This window comes from Dermacentor silvarum, chromosome 7 (genome assembly GCF_013339745.2).
Source record: "Dermacentor silvarum isolate Dsil-2018 chromosome 7, BIME_Dsil_1.4, whole genome shotgun sequence".
Classification (NCBI taxonomy): Eukaryota; Metazoa; Arthropoda; class Arachnida; order Ixodida; family Ixodidae; genus Dermacentor; species Dermacentor silvarum.
Window position 1 is genome coordinate 58,241,059 of NC_051160.1, and position 8,912 is coordinate 58,249,970.

An 8,912-nucleotide genomic window follows, 5' to 3' on the forward strand; every position below is an offset into this window, starting at 1 on the left:
ACTCAGGCCGACCTCTCCACCTTTCTGCCATTAAAACGTCTCTCTCTACAGCATCATCGACCAGCTCCCAGAACCGTACATTATCACTGGTGATTTTAATGCTCATCATACCCTTTGGGGAGACTCGCGATGCGACGCGAGAGGTCGACTCATTGAAAACTTTCTTGTTAACTCCGGTGCGTGCCTCTTCAATAAGAAGGAACCAACATATTACAATATCCATAATAGTTCATATTCATCAATAGACCTGTGAATTAGCTCTGCCTCACTTTTCCCTGACTTAGAATGGCATGTAATTAAAAACCCATTCGGAAGTGATCATTTCCCAGTAACCCTAAACTTCGTAACCGAACATGACCCTCTTCCGCATGTCCCTCGCTGAAAACTGGCCTCAGCTGACTGGGAATGCTTTAGGGAATGCACGTACTTATCACGAGATTTTATAAATAATTTTACTATAGATCATGCCGTATCATAGTTTACTGCTTTTATCATTGACGCCGCTGAGAAGTTCATTCCTCAAACAAGTGGCACTTCATTCAAAAGACGGGTCCCCTGGTGGAATAACGATTGTAGACAGGCACGAAGGAGACAAAATAAAGCTTGGGCCAAACTACGTGAATGTCCTACGGCTGAAAACCTAATAGAATTTAAACATGTTAAATCCCAGGGAAGAAGGACGCGAAGACAGGCTAAGAGGGCAAGTTGGAAGAGGTTTCTCTCAGGTATCAATTCGTATACTCAAGAGGCAAAAGTATGGGACAGGCTGATGAGGTTAAAGGGAAAAGAAATCCATCCGTTGCCGCTAGTGAATGACGAAGCGAACAGCTTGGAAGACCAAGCTGACGCTCTTGGCGAACACTTCGAGCGCGTGTCTAGTTCAAATAAATATTCCGAGGCATTCCCAAAGTACAAAAAAATCACATAACGCAAGGCTATTGACCGCAAATGCAGACAGAACGAACCCTATAACATGCCTTTTAACATCGCCGAATTGAGAGCCTCCTTGACTGCATGTCGGAGCTCTGCACCTGGACCCGACAGGATCGTGTACGACACGATTAAACACATTCACAGTGATACTCAAATAACGCTACTCGCCCTTTTCAATGCTATATGGGCTGCCGGGTACCTACCTACTGCATGGAAAGAATCCTTTGTCGTTCCGATTTTGAAACAAGGTAAATACCCCACATTAGTAAGAAGTTACCGCCCAATAGCCCTCACACGCTATATCTGCAAACTCTTTGAAAAAATGATAAACCGTCGGCTTTTACACTTCCTTGAGTCAAACAAAATTCTTGATTCATATCAGTGCGGCTTCAGAGAAGGACGGCCTACAACCGACCATCTCGTGCGCATCGAAGCAAACATTCTGATGCCTTCATACACAAACAATACTTCTTGTCCGTGTTTTTCGTTATGGAAAAGGCGTACGATACGACCTGGCGTTACGGAATCCTGCGCGATCTGTCGGCAATGGGCATCCGTGGTAATATGTTAACCATTATTGAAAGCTACCTACACAACCGCACATTCCGAGTTAAAATAGGTAATGCACTGTCGCGTGTATTTATACAAGAAACTGGTGTGCCCCAGGGAGGCGTGCTCAGTTGCACACTGTTTATCGTGAAGATGAACACACTTCGTGCCTCATTACCACCGGCTATTTTTTATTGTGTCTACGTGGACGATATACAAATGGGCTTCAATTCCTGTAACCTGGCCGTGTGCGAGAGACAGGTACAGCAGGGGTTGCACAAAGTGTCTAAGTGGGCAGACGATAACGGGTTCAAAGTTAACCCCCACAAAAGCTCTTGTGTTCTTTTCACAAGAAAGAGAGGCCTGATCCCAGATCCTTGTGTAGAACTGTGTGGACAGCAAATACCTGTGAACAAAGACCACAAGATTTTAGGCATCATACTTGACTCCAAGCTAACGTTCATTCCGCACATCAAATATCTCAAAGCAAAATGCCTAAAAACCATGAACCTAATGAAGATTATATCTCACACAACATGGGGCAGCGACAGGAAGTGTCTATTGAACCTTTATAAGAGTCTGATCCGTTCACGACTAGATTATGGGGCTGCAGTATATCATTCTGCCTCCCCAAGCGCACAAAGATGCTAGATTCCGTTCACCATCTAGGTATCCGCCTGGCCACCGGCGCTTTCAGAACAAGTCCTATTGAAAGCTTATACGTATAATCGAATGAGTGGTCACTCCATCTGCAGAGAACATACATCAGCTTCACGTATTTCCTCAAGGTCCACTCTAATCATGAACATCCGTGTTATAAAACTGTTAACGATTTGTCATGTACTACACTTTTTCATAACCGACCCTCTGTGAGACGTCCTTTCTCTCTGCGCGTGAGGGAGCTTGGCGAAAAGATGGATGTCCCACTTCTTGAACACTGTCTAATGCCTCCAGGTAAGCTATTACCGCCCTGGGAGTGGCAGGTGATAGAATGTGATATATCCTTTGTAGAGGTCACTAAGCATGTTCCTGAACTCGAAATCGCAATGCATTTCCGCGAACTCCAATCGAAATACTCTTGCTCTGAATTCTACACCGACGCGTCAAAGTCACACGCTGGCGTATCTTATGCGGCTGTCGGTCCATCTTTCTCTGAATCAGACGTATTGAACCGATATACAAGTATCTTCTCTGCAGAAGCCTATGCAGTACTGTGTGCGGTTGAACACATCTAGAAATTAAAACTACAGAAGGCAATAATATTCACGGACTCCTTAAGTGTCGTAAAGGCACTAATGTCTTTAAGGAAACACAAAAATCCTGTTTTTATTGAACTCTACTCATATTTGTGCAATATCTACTCATCTGGTAGACAAGTGACAATATGCTGGGTTCCTGGTCATAGATCCATCGAAGGTAATGTGCTAGCAGACCAAATGGCCACATCAATTACATCTCAAGCTACTAATCTTAGCAGTACTATTGCCGTCGCAGATCTCAAGCCTTTGTTGCGAACGAAACTGCGAAGCCACTGGCAACGCATGTGGGATAGTGAAACAAATAATAAGCTCCACTTGATTAAGCCACAGTTAGGTTTCTGGCCCTGTACAACTAAAACACGACGAACTGATGTCCTATTCAGCTGTCTCAGAATAGGACACACATATGGAACTCACAATTTTCTGTTGACTGGTAACGAGCCTCCAACCTGTGGTCGATGTGGTGAGAGGCTGACCGTCCTCCATGTTCTCCTGGAGTGCCGGGAAGCCGAAACAGAGAGAACGAAACATTTTCCTCTTGCATACCGATACCATATCCCTATCCATCCCAATATGTTTCTTGGCAAAGAACCGCTTTTTAATACCAAAGCAGTCCTAGGTTTCTTGAATGACGCGGTACTACATGTAATTAGCCCTAGATATTCGTAACACATCCTCCCGCCAGAGGATGCTGTTCCGATAGTGTTTAGTATTGCACATGCCTCCAGGCCTTTATGTTCAAGGGCTCTGTTGAGGCAAAAGTGCTTCATGCCAATTTTCGCATCGGACATTTTTAGCAAATAGTAACATTTATTTGCAATGCATATTTAATGCTCATAGCACACGCCATTAGTCATTCCCATAATCTTATTACCTGTAAAATTTATGTACTTTACAGCGACTATTTTTAGGCCCCTTTACAGCCACGTCATATCCACCACTCGTAATCCATCGCTTCAATTTAAACTCATTAACACTGGCCTGGCGCTCTTTGGCCATTATTGGCCCTTGCGCCGTTAAACCCCATATATCATCATCATCAAGCAGTCGGTACATTGACAGTTATGAGCCCTCTAGCTTCATAGCGCATCCGCTCTCCAGAAGCTGCTGCGATAGTATTTTTGCATAGCACGTGCCTCTCAGCCTTTGCGTTGAAGGTAGCACTGGCGCCTGAACAGGCACCAGTGCTATTTTCACCTGCATGTTTTACTACATCATCCCTTCGTAACAAACATCTATGGTCCTAGCACACATCTGTAGTCATTGTCAATATTTTAATACTGATATATTTGACGCAAGTTACAGCGAATAATTGTAGGCTTCTTTACCGACATGCTACATCCACCATTTGCAGTTCATTTGTATAATTTACAGACAATTGAATGAAAACTCATTACGAGGTGCATGAGGCTCTTTAGCCTTATCTGGCCTTTGCACCAGAAAACCCCAGTCATCATCATAACCCACCCTGTTACCCTCCGAGAAGCAGCGCCTACTCGAGCTCGCACAGTGATTCTTGCGTTAATTGCTTTGCGTTTACGTCAGAGGTTAGGGAAATATCACTGACCAATCATCGCCTAATTACGGAAGATGCCACGACACTATTTCAACAGAACCCCATTCCGTTTGTGCCCTAAGGAATGCCAGAAAATACAAAAGCAGCTGAAGGAAAGGCTCGAGAATGAATGCGCTACAGGTTTCAGAGAATCGTGGGCGTCCTCCATGGTGTTGTTCATATGGCAACGCCGGTATGATGGGCGGCATCGGAGCCAGCTGAGGAATAAGACGACGACCATCGTGCGAGCAGTGGCGCGAGCTGCGCCTCGATGCTATTGGCTCCGACCGACCAGCACTTTCGCCTACTGGCATGGATTGCGAGATCGCGTCGTGCCCCCATTAGCGCCTGTAACTTGGTGCCCCGGTAGTGTTCCCGAATGGACAATCCTCATCGGAAAGCTGTGTGGCACCCTTTGCGAAGCCAAACGCGTCTTCTGCCCCGTCTTGTGCGTGACCAGAGGTGCGATCTACACCACTGGCATACACTGAGGAGCGCTTCCGCTTGCTCCTCCACCGTCACTGTCATGAAGCGTAGCGTGAGATTCGAGGGTGGCGTGGCGTCCGCGCTTCTGCAGCTGTCTGCGCCGACGGTGGAGTAGGGCACTGCCGACGCAGTTGGCATCAACGTGATGGCGTTGAAACCACCTCCGGTAGCGGCTACGTCCGTCGGCGGTAATGGATGCGGAATTTCACATGGTTGGCTCCACAGGACCTGCTGAGAGGTGTCCGGTGTTCTGGTCAGATCACGGTCGCAGGAGTTCGAAGGCAATTCACCTCCCGGCGACCTGCTGCGTAAAGTCGTTAGAACGCGGTCGGGGAGTCAGACCTGACCAGGTGTCCGTCTAGGAATGGTTTAGAACCATCAGGTTCCTGCACAGTGTCGACAAGTCGGGGGCTGCACAACCTGGTCTACCACATCTTTGGAGGCGTACGTTCGGGAAATCAGCCAGGTTTAAGACCCTATGGTTTATAGGCGACTCGGACGCTGCCTGCTGCGCCGATCATCGTTCGGTGTAGCAGTATACAAGGTTCGTCCGCTGGCAGGGGGGTGGGGGGCATGCCATGGCATCGCTGCAAGCCGCCGTGAGCCAGTGCCGTTAGTGCTATCGCAGATGGAGGGGCAGTATGGGTAGGAGGAAGGGAGGAAATAAACTTTATTTCAGGCCAGCAAGGAAGCAAAGACCCAGTAAAGAAGAGCACTTCCTCCGCTAAGGCCCCTTGTTTATCCACCGAGCCCGAGTGAAGTCAACCACTCCGAGAAGGAGGGTGAGGGCAAGGGAAATAAGGAGAGGTAATGGCAATGTTACATATGTGTACAGATTGTGTTCTGTATCTACCCTTACCTCCGGGCATTTGGGGCAGTGAGCTGTGCTACCCCATCAATTGAAATCTGTGCTACGCCATCCGAAGAAAACCGCCCGCGTGGCACCCGGTTGTTCTTGAGAATTTAGGGTGCTTCCGTTTGGTTTGCATTAAGCATGAGCCACTTTTCAGTGAATGATAGACACCGTACATAGAGCTCTGAAGTGGCAAACGTGCTTGGCATTCCAAGACGACGTGATCCTGTTCTTAGCCATATTTGTAGAACATCTGAGCAAACTACTGACTGTTCTTCAAGTAATACACTCGGCTGGCCTAACGTTACCAGCAGAAAAAAGTGATGTCCTTAACTAACTCTAATTCTTAAGTCAGATCATCAGTCACGAAAGTGTCCAGACTCTCCTAGACAAAATAGACGCTGCCGCGAAGATCTCTTAACCATCTGACAAGAAGGCCGTCAAGCACTTCTCGGGTCAGTATGCGTATTAACGACGGTTTAGTCCAGACTTCTTCATGTATTGCCTCAACGTTGACACAAATGACACGCGAGGATGCTACCTTTGTTTGATGTAAAAGGGAGCCATCATTTTTTAGCCACTTACTCCAACGTCTGCAAATGCCACGTTGACGTAATTGAACAGCCCGTAAAAGTCGCGTCACATAAAAAGTCACGTAAGTAACAGGCCATGGCGTCGCAAACTTCAATGGCAATTTAAAAAACCTCATCGGCATGTGCTGATGAGGTCATTTTAATAAAGTAATATTAATAAATAATAAAGACTTCAAATAATAAAGACTTCAACCTATTTAGCTGAGAACCAGCAATAATGCCATTGACTCTCACATAAAGGTAGTTTTTTTTTTGAAGTGATGCACTAATTGTAATTTTTTTCCTCGGTCTTATACTACAAGAGCTTCTGTTTTATATTAAGGAACGTTAAATAGTCCTTCATGTTGTACCTCTTTCCAACACTTGGTATCAGGACACATTTGATAATATGTCACAGCATACGCATACGTTAATAACATGCTTCTGGTGCTGAAAAAAGTCACCAACAAATTATATACTCCGTAATGCTGAATTTGAGTGCGGCTGTGGGCGTGTTTTGATTTCGCGTTCTATTGAGGGAAATAATTTGAGAGAGACATGTGTGCGATATACTGCGGCGAACAATTTGAGACCGAAATCACCGCACCGACCGGCAGTGGGCCAGTGCCGTCAGCGCCTTTGCAGAAGGAGGGGCAGTGTGGGAACAATGGCATGATGAGCGGCATCGTTGCCAGCTATGGTAGAAGACGACAAACGCGCGAGAAATGGCACGAGCGCGAGGGGCTGTATGGGAGGCAACAACAACAACAACAATGCTGGTATGATGAACGAATCGGAGCCAGCTGTGGAAGAAGACTACGAGGAAAGGGGAGACGCCTGAGCGTTCGGGGTGATAGGATATGCATCGCTTGAGCTCCACCGAACATGTGGTCTCTCTGACCGCATTACCCACTGATCTGTAGAATGTTTTGCTGAATGTCGCCGAGCCGGGTGCTAGTGAAGCCATCGGAAATGCGGCGTCCTGCGGCGGCTTTTCCCGGAAGTAGGGTGCATGCGTCACTTACTAGTGCACTTGGCCGGATAATATTCTGGACGTAACACTTGTCCTTCGTGGTTTATCGTGTTTTAGGGGGTGGAGTTGTCGGTTTATATCTGGTAAGGGTTTTTATGATAATCTCAACCCGTATGCAATATTTTTTCTTACATAAAGCGTTTTCTCAATCGGCAGTGTTTCAAGCGCACGCCGATCATGTTCGCGACGCTGTCGGCACTGCGATGACAGATTTTTGATGTCTTCCCAAAAGACATCTCCGGCCTTCTTGGGTAGTTTACGGCAGAATAGGCAGGTATTTTAGGGTAAGAAAAAAGAGGCGAAATGTCGCAAAAAAGTATGAAATTGTCGACTTCCGGGACAAGCAAACTTACTTCCGGTGGCTTCGGTTGAGGGCGCTCGATGCGCTATCAAGCCCCCTAACGTAGAGATGAGTGGCATTACCTCAAGATCTTCACCGGCATTGCGTCGGACCACCAAGAACTCACGACCTGGGCTCTGCAGGTCACCTCAACTGAGGCCACCTAGAGGCGAAGGACTTCAGACCTACTCTATCTGAAATTTTGAATAAAGGTGTTTCTTCCTACTCCTGTCATAATCTAGAACACCCGGACACCATTCCCGAGCCGGTAGGACATTTCCATTTTTATCGGCTATAGAAAATCCTAAGCGGTCGTTGGCCCGCTATGCTTAAGGGTAGAGCTAGCTCGCGTCGGCGAGTACGGGCCACCACGTCTGGCGTCGCGGCACCCTCCACATGGACGCTCCCCTATATCTCTCCATATGGACGCTCCCATCACGCTGATTGCCGACACGACCACCACCCCGTGCCTGCAACCAGCGGTCAGCCCCTACGAGCCCCCGGTCCCCGCTGACACCCTCGACCTCGACGAGCTTACCTAGGCAAGTGAAGACGAGGCCCCAATACATCAGCCAACCTCGTCTGCAGCGTCGGGGCTGTTACCGACACCGATGCGAACTGGAAACTCGCGATTTTCTTTCGTCAACGCCAACGCCAGAAAAAAGTTTGAACAAGCTCGGGCAGCAACACTACAGGCCGCCGGTCATGCACGCGTTCCGCTCAGCCACGCCACCACCGTGGCTGCCTTGGCGGAGAAGGCTCCCGCTGGGCCAAAAGACGCGACATGCGTTGCGTCGGCGCGAACAACACAACATGTTATGAAGCCGCGCCAGTTAATACGGAAGCTGCCACCGCCCCCACACACAGACCTAAAAACCATCATGCGGCCGGAAAAGAGTCTGGCCATTCGAAAGTTCACAACGCACCAAATCTGCCGAGCCGTTATGGTGGCGGGAAATTCTCAACAACATTGTATGGGTGACCACTTCATCATCCGCACCATCCCCGGGTAGAACCTTACGATTGTCAGCACGCCACATGTTAACACAGCTCAAGTTCTCAGCCGGGTCATCACCCTGATGCTATAAGGGGGGGAGCGGAGACTTCCAAGTCTGTTTCCAAGCCTTCCAAGTCTGTTTAAAACCGGGGCACCGATTGGACTTGTGTGCTACGCCGAACGCTCTAGTGTGTCAGAAGTGCCGTACTCTCGACCCTGGCGATGGTCACCCCTGTGCTTACAAATGCCAAATATGTGGGGAAGGACACTTGACGGGCGCCAAGGAGTGTTCACAGAGACTGACGGCCCTGCGGCCGTGGCCCACACCAACCACC